This window comes from Anser brachyrhynchus (assembly GCF_964034855.1).
Source record: "Anser brachyrhynchus genome assembly, chromosome: 1".
Taxonomy (NCBI): Eukaryota; Metazoa; Chordata; class Aves; order Anseriformes; family Anatidae; genus Anser; species Anser brachyrhynchus.
The window spans coordinates 37,769,203-37,784,022 of NC_137694.1; positions in this window are offsets into that span (position 1 = coordinate 37,769,203).

The following is a 14,820-nucleotide window of genomic DNA, read 5'->3' on the forward strand; positions in this document are numbered from 1 at the left end:
CAGCCTGGAGAGCTGTCTTTTACAAAATTAAGATTATAACAGGGAAATGGCTGATACCTTTGTGCTTACGTATACAGAATTGTTACAAGTATTTATATTTCACAAAGATAATAGGACTGTAATTGTAAATGAAACAAAATGTCCCAGATAACATGCCCCAGAAAACCTACCTCAAACTTTAGATGCAATATGCCTAGCCTGAAAAACACAGATGAGAGAGAAAACAATCTTCAGAAACTTCATGCACAAAAATAGAAAGTTAAAGTTTTAACAAACCACTGCAGGGCTAATGAACAAACTGGCAGCTTTACTGAAAAAAAAAATATATATATCCAGCTAAATATACACCATGTTATCAAACTCCCAAGCTAGCTTACTGAAAACCATTGATTTTAAAACTATACAGTTTTATCAGGGCTGCATACTAAGAACTGTTTTGTCCTAGAAAAAGCGTTGCTAAACTTGTTCTAATCTTGGAGATTTAATCCTGTGAGTAACTTTTCAGCTGGGAGACATTTCATTATGTCATTGAAATAGTGCTGGAAGCCGTGCCATGTTCTCGTGTCACAAGCAACCTCCAAGCCAAGAGGAGAGCTATATTTGGAAATGTTTTTGATTTGCAGACAATCTAGTTTGTGTCAGCCATGAAGCACAAGAAGGAAGATACCCCTGTCCTAAACAAAATGAAACCAACCTTTTACTTCAGACTGCTCTTTGAAATTCCCTGGTTCATTACACTTGCTGAGCTGACTGTAGACAGTGGAAATAGTATAGGCTGTTCACTCCAAGGAAAGTTACGGCTTTGTAGCTTATTGAATCTCTGGAGATATGACTGCAAAAAAACAGTCTTATGCACTGGAGAGGTTTTCTAGAGGAGCTTATGTCTCTTCCTTGACAAGGGAAGAAAAACAGAAGCTTAATTTATAATGTGAACTGATCTCTAAGATGGTGAATGTTAGCAGACAGCACTACTGCTCCTGATGACTAAAACCCCAGCTTCCCTGCTTCTGTATCAGGAAGATACAGGATATCCTTCACACAGAATTTTGCGGTGTTGTTCAGCAACCCAGAAACAATAAAAATAAAATGATTTCCTGCAGAAGAATTACTAGATGTTATCCACCGTAGCCTGTAACTGTGGCCAGTCCTAGAAAGTGGCTGCATAAAGTCACAAGGGTGAATTTTTAAATGCTTACACCCAACAATTCATAATGAGTGGTGCCAAACATTTTGCATTATACAACTGATTTTACTTACTATCCAAGCAGGTTCTTTCCAACAACAAACCTAGTACCATGTTCCAGCCAGTCATGCCGGTGCTTGGAGCTGTGCCACTTTGTGCTCTCCTCTTAGACAGGCTTTGGCAACAGAAGATCCAAGGAAAAGCAGTCCCAGTCAGAACTTCTGAGAAGAAACTCTCCTTTCAGATTTGATAGCCATAACTTGAAGCTCAGCCATCATTTCTGTATCTGTACCTGTGATAGGTTCTTCAGACAGATGTTATTCTTTTCCTGGTTTGTAGTTACTGAACACATTTAATAATGCACAGAATGGACGAGATTTCCTTGGTAGTCATTACTATCATTAGTGTGCCTTCAAGATCTTCCCCATGCTGAAGTGCAATATTCTGATGTCTATCCTATGTGCCTGTAATTTTAGGTCCACACTGTATCCACTGCTTCCATGGTTTATTTACAAGTGTGCTGGGCCAAAGCCCCTAGGAGTAACCTAATGCTAAGCAGAACTTCTGATCTTCCTACCCAACCCCAAGAGACAAAAAGTCAGAAGTGCTGAACATATATTTATTTACCCAAATACCAGCCATCAGAGCCCAACACTATGCGCACTAGAGGGGAAGCTGCTACATGTCATAAAGTAACAGCAGTTGTGCATCTTTTATGTGTCTATGGATAACGAGGATGGCTGCCTTGGTGTGCCCCCAGCTTGAGCTTCCTTTCTGGAGACATTCATATCAGAAAGTCTGCCGTATGCACTGTTATAAAACAAGGCTTTTCAAGCTGTGCACCTCAAGACTGAAGTTCCCAGCTATGTTTTGGTCTGCAACCCAGAAGCACATCCCCAGGGACTTTCTGTGCCCCCGTGAGGGCTGGATGGCCATGCCCTTTCCCTGCCAAGCTTGGCCAGGCTCAATCAGAAACACTCAGACCTTCTAAGAACAAGCAGGAGACTCACTTGGGAGACCTCTAGATCTTCCTCTCATGTGGCAAGATCCTCTTCTGGCATGTTAGTGAGCATCACGCTCTGTTCCTGCTGTCGCCTGTGCCCCAAGGTGAGACGAGCTCTGGCAGCTGGTGGGGCCTTTCAGCACCTGGGGTCTGCTGATGCCTGGCCCCTTGATGCAGATGAAGAGAAAAAGCCCAAGCAATCCGGACACTGGGCTGTATTCTCTCATTTCCGTGTTATTTCAGGATAATGCACCTGAATAGCCAATAGCACATCATTAATTCATAACTACCTGCTGTGAAACACATTTGTAATTTTGGGATTAGGCACACCAGATTCTCTTCTTCACGTATCTTATTTCTATTCACGTTTCCTTAGTTTGCCTGTGGGTACTTGCAATTCCAACTCTCATTCATATTAACCTCTCTCCTGGCTGTGAAGAGTGGTCTGAATGTCATAAATAATGAATATAGCCTCTGCAAGGTTCTTCGTCACTGCCACACTTGCGTGAAGTCCCATGAAGTGGCTTCAGTGTACCTTGTCTGGTCCCATTCATGTCCACAAACATTGGCAAACAACGCTGGTGTGTTAATCGATCTAGTTTTCACCTGTGGAGCACATGGCTTTGAATTTCCACTTTCATTCTGCATTAAAAGAATGCTTCTGGAAGCATAGAAGAGGAAGTATTTGCTCTTTTTGTTGCTGTTGTCCCTTTTAATTGTTTTTAGCTTATATAATCCTATAGATTTTTCCATGTATCCTTGTACTTTTACCTAAAACTGCCTTGGTGTTATATAGATTTCTCCAAGAGAAATGGAAAAAAAAAATAAAAAACAAAGATAAATAAATAAATAACCACCTCCCCCCCCCAACAACAACAACACAAAGATGTATTATCTAGATAAGTGTGTTTTGACTTATGTTATCGTGGGCCCTGTGCTGTTTGGAAAGATTTGCTTTGCTCTCTTTGCCTGGAATTTTTTGAACACACGTCACCCAATTATGTACAGTTACACCACGTACATTGCACATTTGTATGCCATTACTCTCAATAGCTTTGTAGTGTGGCTGTTATATAGTAAATCTCATGTAAACTAGATATTAAAATGTTATTTTATTCTGTATAAACATGGATTTCATTTCACTGGTCAGGTAAGCAGTGATTTAAAGAAAAGTACATCTAAACTCTAGCCTGGGCAATATGAAAGTTACATATTTTTCACTGCTCAGCCCTGAACATCAGCCAAGTGAATTTATTCACTTTTTAATTTACTGTTGTGTTGCCAGTAGTCTTTTGGAGTCATCAAGAAAAACAAATCAATTCCATACTAGTAAGTTATGTTTACCTGTGTATAGCTCACTTCATCCAAAAGAATCCAAAGGCACTTTGAAAGATCCAGTTCCATTAGCACAGTCGCATGAATAATCTCACCGAGCCTGGTTTTCCTCCATCTTTTATTTTCTGTACCTGTTTTGGTCTCTGAGAGAGGCTGCAAAGTGCTTCTCCTCTCCACTGGCAGTATTTTAATGCATTGCCTAAAACCCCTGGTGCTGGTGTCATTAGGAGCTAGACTACCCCTGACAAAGTAAAATGTAATGGGATCAGACCTGACAAATGTAAAGCACAGAACGCAATTAGTTGGCTCCATGTTGCAGGGGAAACATGGTAAATATGCAGAATATTATTACCACTTTGACCATAACTTTATCTGAACAAAACAGTCTTCTCCAGATAAATCATGCTACATGTAAAGGGAAGGTAAATTAGCTCTGATATCAGGATGTAATTAGCTACAATATCATACATTTATTTTGAAATCAAGGAAAGGGTTACAAAAATAAATGAGGTTATGCTCAGAAATAAATGGTTCTGGGAGGCAAGATTTGTGTCTCTATTGTTAATTTCTGAATTACATATTTATTTTGTGCTATGGATGGTGAAATATAAGCCAGCTGTAAGGTAAATTTAATGAGGTTTTTGGGTTGGTGATTTTGCTTTTTTTCTGCATATATATTCTGCACATATATTCTGCAATACTGTATTAATTAATCTTGAAATTTGTATTATTTTTAATGAATTTCTACATTGTAAAACTTGCTTTCTACCCACTGACCACATGTAAACGATATTTGAGATGTATATGTGCGGAGACCAGGCCTTTGGTCTGGTCTGGGGAGAGCTGTAATTTGGTAGCAGAGGGCACTCAAAACAGGCACAAAATGCTTCAGACAAGAACTAATTTCTGGATGTTGAAGCGAGACTAATTCAGACTAGAAATAAAATCAAAATGTTGTAGCAGTGGGGATGGTCACTGAAGTACAACACACAGGGCTGACAATGAATTCTCCCCTACTGGAAAAGCAAATTATTATTACTTTTTTTAAAGATATGCTCCATTTCAATCACTGGCATGGGATCTAAAGAAAGATTTTGTTTTAATGAATCCTAAGGCCTGTAACACGTGGGATTTCAGATGGGGAGATCACCATAAAGCCATCTGGACTTAAAATCTAGTAATCTGCACGTTAAAGCAGCTTTGAAAACAGGGTGCAGATAGGTACTTGTCCCAGGTAGATGCTGAGAGTTCTGGGATAATTTACATTTTGACCCATTTCTGAGATGTAGAACTTCTGCGGTAGAATATGCTCACGACCCACTTTTGCAGTTGTCTCCTTTTCTGACAATAGCTGCGTTTTCTCCTATCCTTTTCTCTCGCTTGCAGTTGAGATGCTGTTGTACAAGGTGAACTTTGAAGGGGCAGACTAGATTTGGAAGCTGCTCTTCAGCTGTCTAACAAGAAAAATGCCTGTGGGCTGAAAATAGAATGGGTAATCTAGATCCAGCTGATAGATTGGTTACACTGAGGATATCACAGCTGATCTTCAAATACAGAACAAGGACGGGACTCTGATAAAAGAGCATTGTTTAGGAGAGCTAGCAAGGTGAACGAAGTGGTAACGGAGGAGATCAGAGTCAGCAGGTAGTGCAGCCTTCACTAATTCTTGTCTACAGCTATATCTGTCTCTCCTTTAACATCTTGTTATATGTGTACATTTTGAGTCTTTTTGACAGATTGGCTAGAAAGATGAAACCTACAGGAAGACAAAACCTTACCAAACAGAGCTGTCAGCTTTGTTTGTCGCTTGTGTGCGACGGGAGGTTCCTGGAGATCCAAGTAGTTAATTCCCTTCACCTCAAACCTGAGAATGAGCCTCACGGGCCCATTCTTACAGCCTGTAGTGTTTATATCAAGCCATTCTTGTGCAGTCAAGGTCATCATTTCTTTCTGAAGTTGTTTGTGCCTGCCAGATTCTTTGATGCTGCATATGAAGAGGGTACTCCATATGTTCTGAAAAAGTCTGCAGGAACCAACAAAGATTCCTTGCTATTACTAAACAGAATAAGAAACCTTAACAGTAGTGTGCCGTCAGTTTACCCACAGAGCCCCCTGTTCCCAGGGCTCTGCTCCACAAACATGTCCATCTACGTCAGTCCTCAGCACCCCATCCACACTGTGCATTGACTTGGCACTGGCAGGCTGTGGCAGACGCTGAATTCCCCAGTTTCCCTCTCAATCTCATCACATCCTCCTCTTTACCACATCCTTTCCCTGCTCCTGGCTTCCAGCACTGTTTATAACAGCATCAAAGACTGCAAAGCCTCAAAAATGAAAAGATGGGGCAATCACAGCCTGAGGGGGCAAAGTCACAGACAGCTGAGGGCAGGAGGAAAGGTTAGGGCTTGTCATGAATGTGCAAAGATGCTGTCTCCACAGCACTGCAGAGGATGGAGCCCCATGGAGGCTTGCAGAGCTCATGTTATTCTTGCCCAGGGCACTGCAGAAATTAGTGTCAGTCTCAAAGGAAACATGCAACCCTTAAAGATACAATACATTTTTTTTTTCCCAGCACAGGCTACATGAGCTATGAACCAATGAACCAATGGACATCACATCACTGATTTGAAACAAAACTTGAAGATGCAGATATTAGAAAGTAATTCTGTTGATCTTGTGTAATATCACTGGAAGCAGCATAACAAAGTCAAATTTCCTAATGAGAGCTCGATGAAGACCACATTTGTTTAAAGATCTACCAGGATTGTGCTGATACTGAGCATTCCCACTTGGGGTGTGGAGGATTCTGTGTTTTCCATAATGCCTGGTACTTATGAGTCAGTCTTACACCAGGTCTTTCTTCTGCTGTTTGCAAAGCAGTGTCAGGATGTTCCGTCTACTTCCCTGGGATCTGTATCAAAATGGAAATTACCCCCCAAAAGTCTCTTCAGGGTAATAAAATGGCAGTCCTGACATTTTACGAGCCATATGGGAAAGAAGGGCTTAAGCACAGTGCTTCTGTTGCTTCCTCTCAGCTAAAGATGACAGTAGTCTGGTTGGTTTTCAAGTTTCTACAGAAAGTTTGCTTATATCTGCGTGGAAAAACAAAACAAAACAAAACAAAACAACCCAACACCACCACCAAGAAACAACTCTTGTATGACATGTCTGGACTAACCTGACAAGCATACTGCATGGGTGATTTATGTTTACAGCAAGGCCCAGAGGTGTCTAAAGCAATCTACTTTCAGAAGTAGAAGTTGTCATATTCTAAATCTGCTTTTAAAGAAAACTGGACCTCGGTGTTACTCTGTCATTAAAATATACAATAATCAGAAGATAGGGCAATGTGTGAGAACAAGCATGTGATGTTCAGAGTTTAGTGAGGTACCTGTTCTAACTGTAGGATGCTTTATGGTTGTAGATTAATGGCTAAGACAACCTTGTTTTAATCAGTGAGTTGTATGAATGGTGTTTATGCAACTGATAGACGTCCTTGCTGCATAGATTGTAGACGGCTGGGTTTTTGAGAATTATCCCTGTCTTCTTCCATGTGCTGCAGAGGTGCTGCATTGGGTGTTGTTTTATAAGTTGATGTCTTCCTCACAGCTGCAGTGTGTCCCTAGTGCACGTTGTCTGCCCGAGCCCCTGTACTGGTTCTTTATTATTTTGCAACTACTGTCATTTCAAAGACTTCACATCACGGTGCTTGGGGAAGACGGGAAATGAAAAGGCCTCCTTGTGGGAGACTGGCTTGCTTGAGGTCAACATTTTTTTTCTTTCTCAAGAAAATGTTTCTTCTCAACTGGAGGTGTGTTCAAAGATGGTCATGTTTCATGGCTGTGATATTCTGTTGATCCTTCAGTTATCCTCTCATGTAGATTTTGGAGGATTTTGCTCCGTGGGAGCAAAGAAAATGTTCAAATTCTCATGAGGATAATTCAAACTAAACAGAGGAAGTTTCTTTCTCTCTCCATGGTTGTCTGCAAAGCAAACTTCTAAGAATTTGTCTTTCTCTGTAAAGGGCATGAAGCAGTCAGGTGTCATGCCTCTTTCCCCCCAGGGTTTACTGATCATCTGCCAACACAATGATGGACACTATCAATGGACTTCTTCTCAATTTCCTCTCCACTGCTTTCAGCTCCCTAGAAGGGAGCATGTGGGATCTGTTACATATAGTTGATGCTGTTACAGCTCACCTAATGCTACGATATATGAATATTTACTCAAAAGCCTTATCTTCTCAAGGAATCAACATGTTTTGATCATTTATCTTTCCATTTACAAAATAAATACATACACATATGAAGCAATGATTTTCCTCCATGTGTACTTCTTCTTGTACTCATACCTTCGGCTTGAAAAGAAAAATCCCTTTTGAACTGAATGCCTTGTGAATACTCTAGAGAATAGACCAAAAGATTTTATACCCTTCCAGGATTTGGGAGAAGCTGTGGAGAAGTGTGGACTTTCCACTCAAAGTCTTGGAAGCAGCAACTGCAAATCTGGCTAAAGGCCAAAAGAGGAAAATTATATATATGTGTAGGGAGAGAAGAACAATAAATCAGCTATCCTTGGAAGGAGTGTGGTCTATTCTTCATCAGCCCTTGTGCCTCTGGCCCTCTGGTTTGCTTCCTGTAGTTCTGGCAGTTTGCCAACAGAGACATTTTCTCTCTCATACACACACAAAAAAAAAAAAGAGGTAGCAACACATATTAATACTGAATTACTTCACTAAAAAGCCTGAGCAATAAAAAGCATTTGCTATGGAAAAAAACAAAAACAACAACAACAAAAAAAAACCTACCTTTTTGGCTATATATATTGCTTCTCTGTTATGTTCAGTGGCACTTCCTAGTTTACTGAATTTGTCTCTGCTAGACCTGAGCTGTGACTTCACATCACACGAGTCCAGTGTAACCTCTGAGAAACAGACCATTTAGCACATACCCTTGAAACTCCATTTTAGCTACAGCAACCAGTCTGACACCCCATTAAAACTGCCAGAAGAAGATATACATTTATTTTCAGTATCCACAGCATCTTCTTGCTGCCCAAATGAATCTTTATGTATCTAGTGGTTAAGGAATTGGTTCCTTCAGCCATGCCATTTCAAGGTGCCACCACCTTCAGAAGCTTGGTATTTTTCTCAGCTTGCAATAAAGCACTTCGCAGGAGCGGAGACCATCATGCTACACAGGTTATCTCACAGTGACAAGAAGCCACTGAACAACTGGAGGTGAGCAAGGTGAAAATCTTAACCAGAAAGCTAAGTGCAATGATGTTGCTGCAACCACAAACACCTGGCATGATTGATTTATAGTCCTCCATGACAAAAGCATAGCTGAGGAGGACCTGAGTGTATGAGAAGAATTTACTGCTGTAATTGAAGTCTGGATAAATGTATGGATTGGGGGGGAAGGGAGGACCTAGAAGTAAATGGAAAATGGGGTAAAATCAAATATGGATTTCACAAAAAATGACTGTCTTGAAACTAATGAAATTTCAAGAAGTCCGTTCATTAAAAAAAAAAAAAAAACAACTTTATTATTATTATTATTATTATTTAATTTACCTGTCAGGGCCCTAGTTCTCTCACCCCCATGCTGCCACTAGCCCATTCCCTAGGCTTCCTCCTGTCACAGCTGCTCTGCTGGGGTAAGTGCCCCAGACACAAATTCTGCAGCTGCGGGGGTAGGACTAGCACAGAGCCTGCAGAAAAGAAACAGGGAACGGTGACCTATTTCCATTCAGGCAAGTCCTGGGCGCACTTAAGCCCACCAAACATGCCCAGTCGCCCTCTCACACTTCCAGAAAGGAAGCTGATGCCCCCCCAGAGAGCAGGACTCCAATCTTCAGCCACAGGAGCAGCCCTGTGGTGGCACGGTTTGCTGGGGGATGGACAGCCCCAGCCAGGAGGTGTGGACAACCAGGGCTGGGTCCATCTGCAGCCTCCCCACTGACTGAAAAACAATGCTAAGAGAGCAAACGGGCAAAAAGAAGTAGTAGGCAAAATGTTGACTTAAAACAGGAGAGCATAAGTGGACACAGCATTGAATGGAGAGAGAGAAAAAGACAAAGGTCATGCTATCAGGAAGCTAATGCCAGAAAATAAATAAATAATAATAAAAGAGATTATGTTTTTGCTTCTTAGCTTCATCCTCTTTACTCTGTGTTGCTCTCCATAATATTTTTCATGTATTTCCTACTGCATTCTGATTTCCTTTCCTGTCTCTTAGGTATTTATTGCCTGTTTTTCAGTGTGTTTTCTGTTTACAGAAGTAGATCATTAGGCTTTACAAACTGAAGTTGACCTCTATGTGAAAGTACTCGCTCTGTTTCTAAACCCAGACAAAGCCTGCACATTGCCTGACTGGGGAGACAGAACGTGACTGTGCTGTATGCAACATTCAAAAAAAGTGCTTTAAAGATTTCCCCTCTCTAACCGCACAGTAATAGTCTTTTCTTCTTTACTTCTTTAATTTCAGCTCTGTAACTCTGTCCCAGTGAGTTATGAATCTTCTCTGCAGATGCTGTAGCTTGTAGTGTGTTGCACACCTTCAGGGGCTGAAGGATGGAGAGGCACCGAGCTTTCCCAAATGAGTTCTTTTGCCATTAGCTCACTGTACAGAAGGGGACTCTACGATGACAGTGACATTTTTTTCTTGAAAGAATAAGCAGATGCCATCTCCAGGAGATGTTCTTGAGCTGGCCAGCTTGTGCAGGTTGGAGAGTGAAAAATCAGGGCTATCCAGTTATCTGTGGTTTGTGTCTGTCTGCTTTGACACCACTTCACAGCACAGTCTTCCAAGTGCTGGAATGAATGTTGGCATCTATCCTTCTGCTGTATGTGATGTCCTTTTATGAGCTAGGCACTCACTAGAGGTAGCCCCAAATGCTTTATGTTACCCATTTTGTACATAACTAAATCTCAGTTTATAAGGATTTACCTGTAGTTAGCAAGTTCTACCTTCCTGCAAATTAAAATTAAAATGAGAGGTAAGAAAATAATTTGTTCCATGAATTAAAGCCTGGATCCTAATCACAGGTGGAACTGTATGTGAGTGCTCCTTTTGAAATCACTGGGATTAATTTCACTAGGAAAGCAGCACGCATACTGAAGGGCTCTCTTGGGCCCTTTTTCTTTTTCTCTATTTGTAGAGCACCTGTAGGAATTCTCCTTTGTTTACTTAATTTTCCGAATTATAGAATGATTTCATGTTGCACTTTTCTGAATTGACAGTGAAGTGCTTGTGTGTTAACGTGTTTGTTTATTCCTTTGGAAGGAGATTCCAAATGAGGACAGTGAGCTAAAGCTTCCAGCTCATTTTCATGTCATGTATTTGCTGTTTTTCTTCCCTCCCTCTTCACGTACGAGTACACACACAACCGCCAAACATTCAGGCAGCAATCTAAATGAGAGGCTGAGCGGCTTAGGGTATTTCCACACCAAAGGACCAGCAGTGAGGTACTGCAGGGGGTGTTAGGGAGTTCACTCTTAACTTTCCCTCCCTAATATAAATACAACGGTCCTTCCCACAGTAAGTCAATGTGGGACTTGCACCCTGTGCACTGGGGAGCTGAAGAACTCTCCACAGCTTTCCGTCACTTTCAGTCCCCAGTTTGAGGAGAGCTCATTTTAACTCGGTACATCAGGTTGGTTCTTTCCTTGTTGCCCTAACAAACCCTGATTATGTTTTAATGAGAAAGTTCTTTCCCAGCATGTAGCCTTAAATTTGCTTTTCAGCAGGTGGCTTGTGGTTTAACTCCAAAGTCACCATGTAAATCCTGACAGTAGATTATACTAGTTAATAATATAACACTCAGGCCCTGGGACTTCAACTTAATGATTCATTTTCCTTTTATTATTAATAAATTCTGCCCAGTGAAAGCCCGGGTGAGGAAAAGAACTTGGCTGGATTTTTTTGATTCTGAGTCCTTCTGACACATTATCTTTTAATTATGTCTCACTTTTGTGCTTTTGTAGAGTGGTGATTTTAATGATAGTAATGAGCTTTATCACGAGTGAGTGAGGTATATAATTTCCCAGTTGCAGTGCGCCCTGTGAGATACTGGGCTCCCTGCCCCAGGAGAGCTGACACCTCTCAGCACCTGGCGGAATTATAATCTCAGCTCCCATAAAACGCTGCTGTGGAGAGTGAGTGGCTCCCATAAACTCTTTAATGTTAAGTCTCTTTCGGTTTTACATGTAGAATTGGATGAGCAAAGGTTACCGGAGTTTCGACAGCTGGGACTAACCCCGTGTGTGAGCAGCTGGGCTTGAAACTGAGTGGCCCACACAATGAGCACATGCAAGATTACACCGAGTTTCTGTATTGATCTTCGAGGTGCTTAGAAGAGGAAACTGAATTCGAAGAATGACACGGTGTTTAACAACCTTGTGGTTTCTCTCCAAAATGGTTCGGTAGAAATCCTAATTACCAACTGCATGCTAATCTTGCAGTAACAGTTATTTTTTCAGGAAAGTCCAACACTCAAGTGACAAGAGAGCCAGTCGTTTTAAATGATGTCTTTGGTCTCCTCACATCTCCCTCGTTTGCATAGCTGGGGGAACGGAGGGGCTTCACAGATGAGGTGGGAAGGGACAACTCCAGAAGGGCCAACGGCACACGTATTTCCTTCTTTTCTTGTTCCCAAGGTTCCTTTTTTCTGAGTGCATGCTGAAGGGTGTGCCACTGACTGAAAAGAATCAGCCACCGTTAGGCTTTTCCCTGAGATTACTTTTATATTAATGCCACTCCACTGACTCCATCACGATTGCTTCGGTTGTACACGAGAGGAAAACAGGAACCTTTCTCCTCCCATTACGCATGATGGGAGTTTACACAAAGGAATAAGTCTAATGTTCTAATGAATATTAATGTTAAAAGAATCCAGAAATGATACAGAAAATATATAATATAGGCGCTTAGAAACACTGGCATGGTCTGGTGAAAAGGGAAAACATTTTCCTTGATGTGTGATTTACCAGCACTAAAATACAAATATGTTGTGAGATGATCTCCTGCAAAATAGCTGTAATAGCAGGAGAATAAAAAATAACTTGTATTCTTGCAGACTGGTGCATAGGAGCTCAGAGTCTCTTCACTGACCAATAAAACACCCTTTGTTGTCTTAATACTGTAATAGAAATGGTGATTTATGTGTTCTTAAATGGCAGAAAGTGCAAATCCCTGAACACAGAATAAGGTTTAGCCACAACAGAACACGCTTTGGAATAAAGGCCAACAAAAATCTAAGCCTAGCAAGCCAGTTTAGCTTCATATATGCTCCTGTCAGTATGAACACATAGTAGCGAACTGATTTGTGGTTGTGATTCTCCACACTCTTGCTCTGGATACATAACCTCCTTTTTTATAATTGTATTGAAACATAGTTTTATCCTAAGATATTGGTGATGCTCTGCTGGGATTTTTTTTTTTTCCACAGAGGTTAGAGAGAGGGAGGAGTTGCAAACCTTACATGTGTACCATGCAGTGAAGTGCATGTTTGACAGTTAGCTGAGCCTTGACCTGTGTGCTTCCATCTTGCATTAGTAGGTTGCTGTATTTTGGTTCTGAAGTGCCTATGCTGTGCTCAGTCCAGTCTGCTGGAAGACCACACTGGCATGCACTCAGCCCTGCTCATGCCTAAATTATCCACAACACATTAATGAGACCCTGGTGCCCATTGTGTTCAGGACCTCCTGACACAACCTCTTACTGGTTTACTTTTAAAATATGGATTATTGGTTGAGAGAACAGGCTTGGACCTATCTTTACTTGACGGTGAGACATATCCAAAGTGTTTTAATATTTCAAGCTCAGAATATAAGTCCTGCTTCACAAAAACAGTGGGAAAAACAGAGATATTTAAATGGCTTTTACCCCTGATCATTTTAAAAGATGCTGAAAGTGTGTGTAGATTCTCCTTTTATGCAAACTCTGCTTAGCATGAGAGGATGACCAAAAAGCAACAATAAGCCAAATTTTTGCTTCCTGTGTTGTAGGCCAGTTTTGCCTCTTTTTTTCCCACTTCCTCCATCCTCATCGTATCTTTGAGTAGCCTTGGATTTGCGTTATGTACCGGTCATTTATCTAAAGCCAAAATAGTTTGCAGTGCCAGGTGCGAACAGTCAGAGCATAGCAAGGCACTGAGCACCCGCTGCGCCCGTCACTGTGGGAGCCCCCAGAGCCATCATTTCAGCTTCGAACATGCGTGGCGTCTCAGGAATTCCCTGGTGGCTGACCACATGAGCGTTTGCTAATACCACAGTGGCAGAGATGCCTTGTGACTGACTGGCCATACTCTCCCGCCCTAAAACTACATACCAAAGTCCCGTATAATTAACTAGCATCCACCTTGGGGAGGTAAAAAGATTGACATGGGGAATTTCACAGTGATGCTTACGAGGTGCAATGCACTAACAAGACAATTAGATATGAGCTGTGTCCCAAGGCAGCCTGGCAAAACCGACCGTGGTGGTCCCTCACAATTTGCTTGGAATTGCTATCTGTCTTGGTCACAAGGCAGAGCCCTGATCAAGGCAGAGCCCTGACTGAATGGCTCACAAAACGCGGCATGCTCTGTACCTCTCCTCACTGTACTAGTGTATTATCTTCAATAATGCATTTTAATGTACTATGTGGGCAGAAATACTTTTAGACAAAGTTTTACAGATAAGATGTTTTATTCTAGACTATTCTGGTTCTTTTTTTTTTTAAACTATACCTTAATTCTCTCATTCGATGGTTGTGATTTAACCACTTTATTTTTACCAATAGTTGCTAAGCTTTGTTCTAGAACGCTTTGTACAGTTTATCACAGGAGGACGATACCTTTAATAGCCCAGCCTAAGCCTCATCAAGACAGACGCTTTCTTGGCTTTCCCTTGCAGCAAGTAGCTTTCTGATCCCACCTGCATCCCCAACTGCTGATCTGTTCCCCCCCGTTCCTTAGGTGGCCACTGTGGTGAAGAACCAGTACTGCCTGTGTCCCACTGAGCTGGCACTTACAAGTCTGCAGGACTTTTTGGGTGCCCATCCGGAAACAAGGTCTTCAGATTATTTCTTTTAAAAACAAGTGATTTGATGACACTGCTTTACAAGCCCCTTGCAAATGGTCTGACACTCGTGAACACACTGTACATTTATTTGCAAGAAAGGGAAGACCAATCTTCTGTCATTAAGAGTCAGTTCACACTCTTGGGTAATAAAAGCTGAGGGGGCAGGAAAATGGATCAAGAAAACCCTAATTCACTTTGCCCTCTGATTGCTGAGCACTGTACACTTTCTCCTGC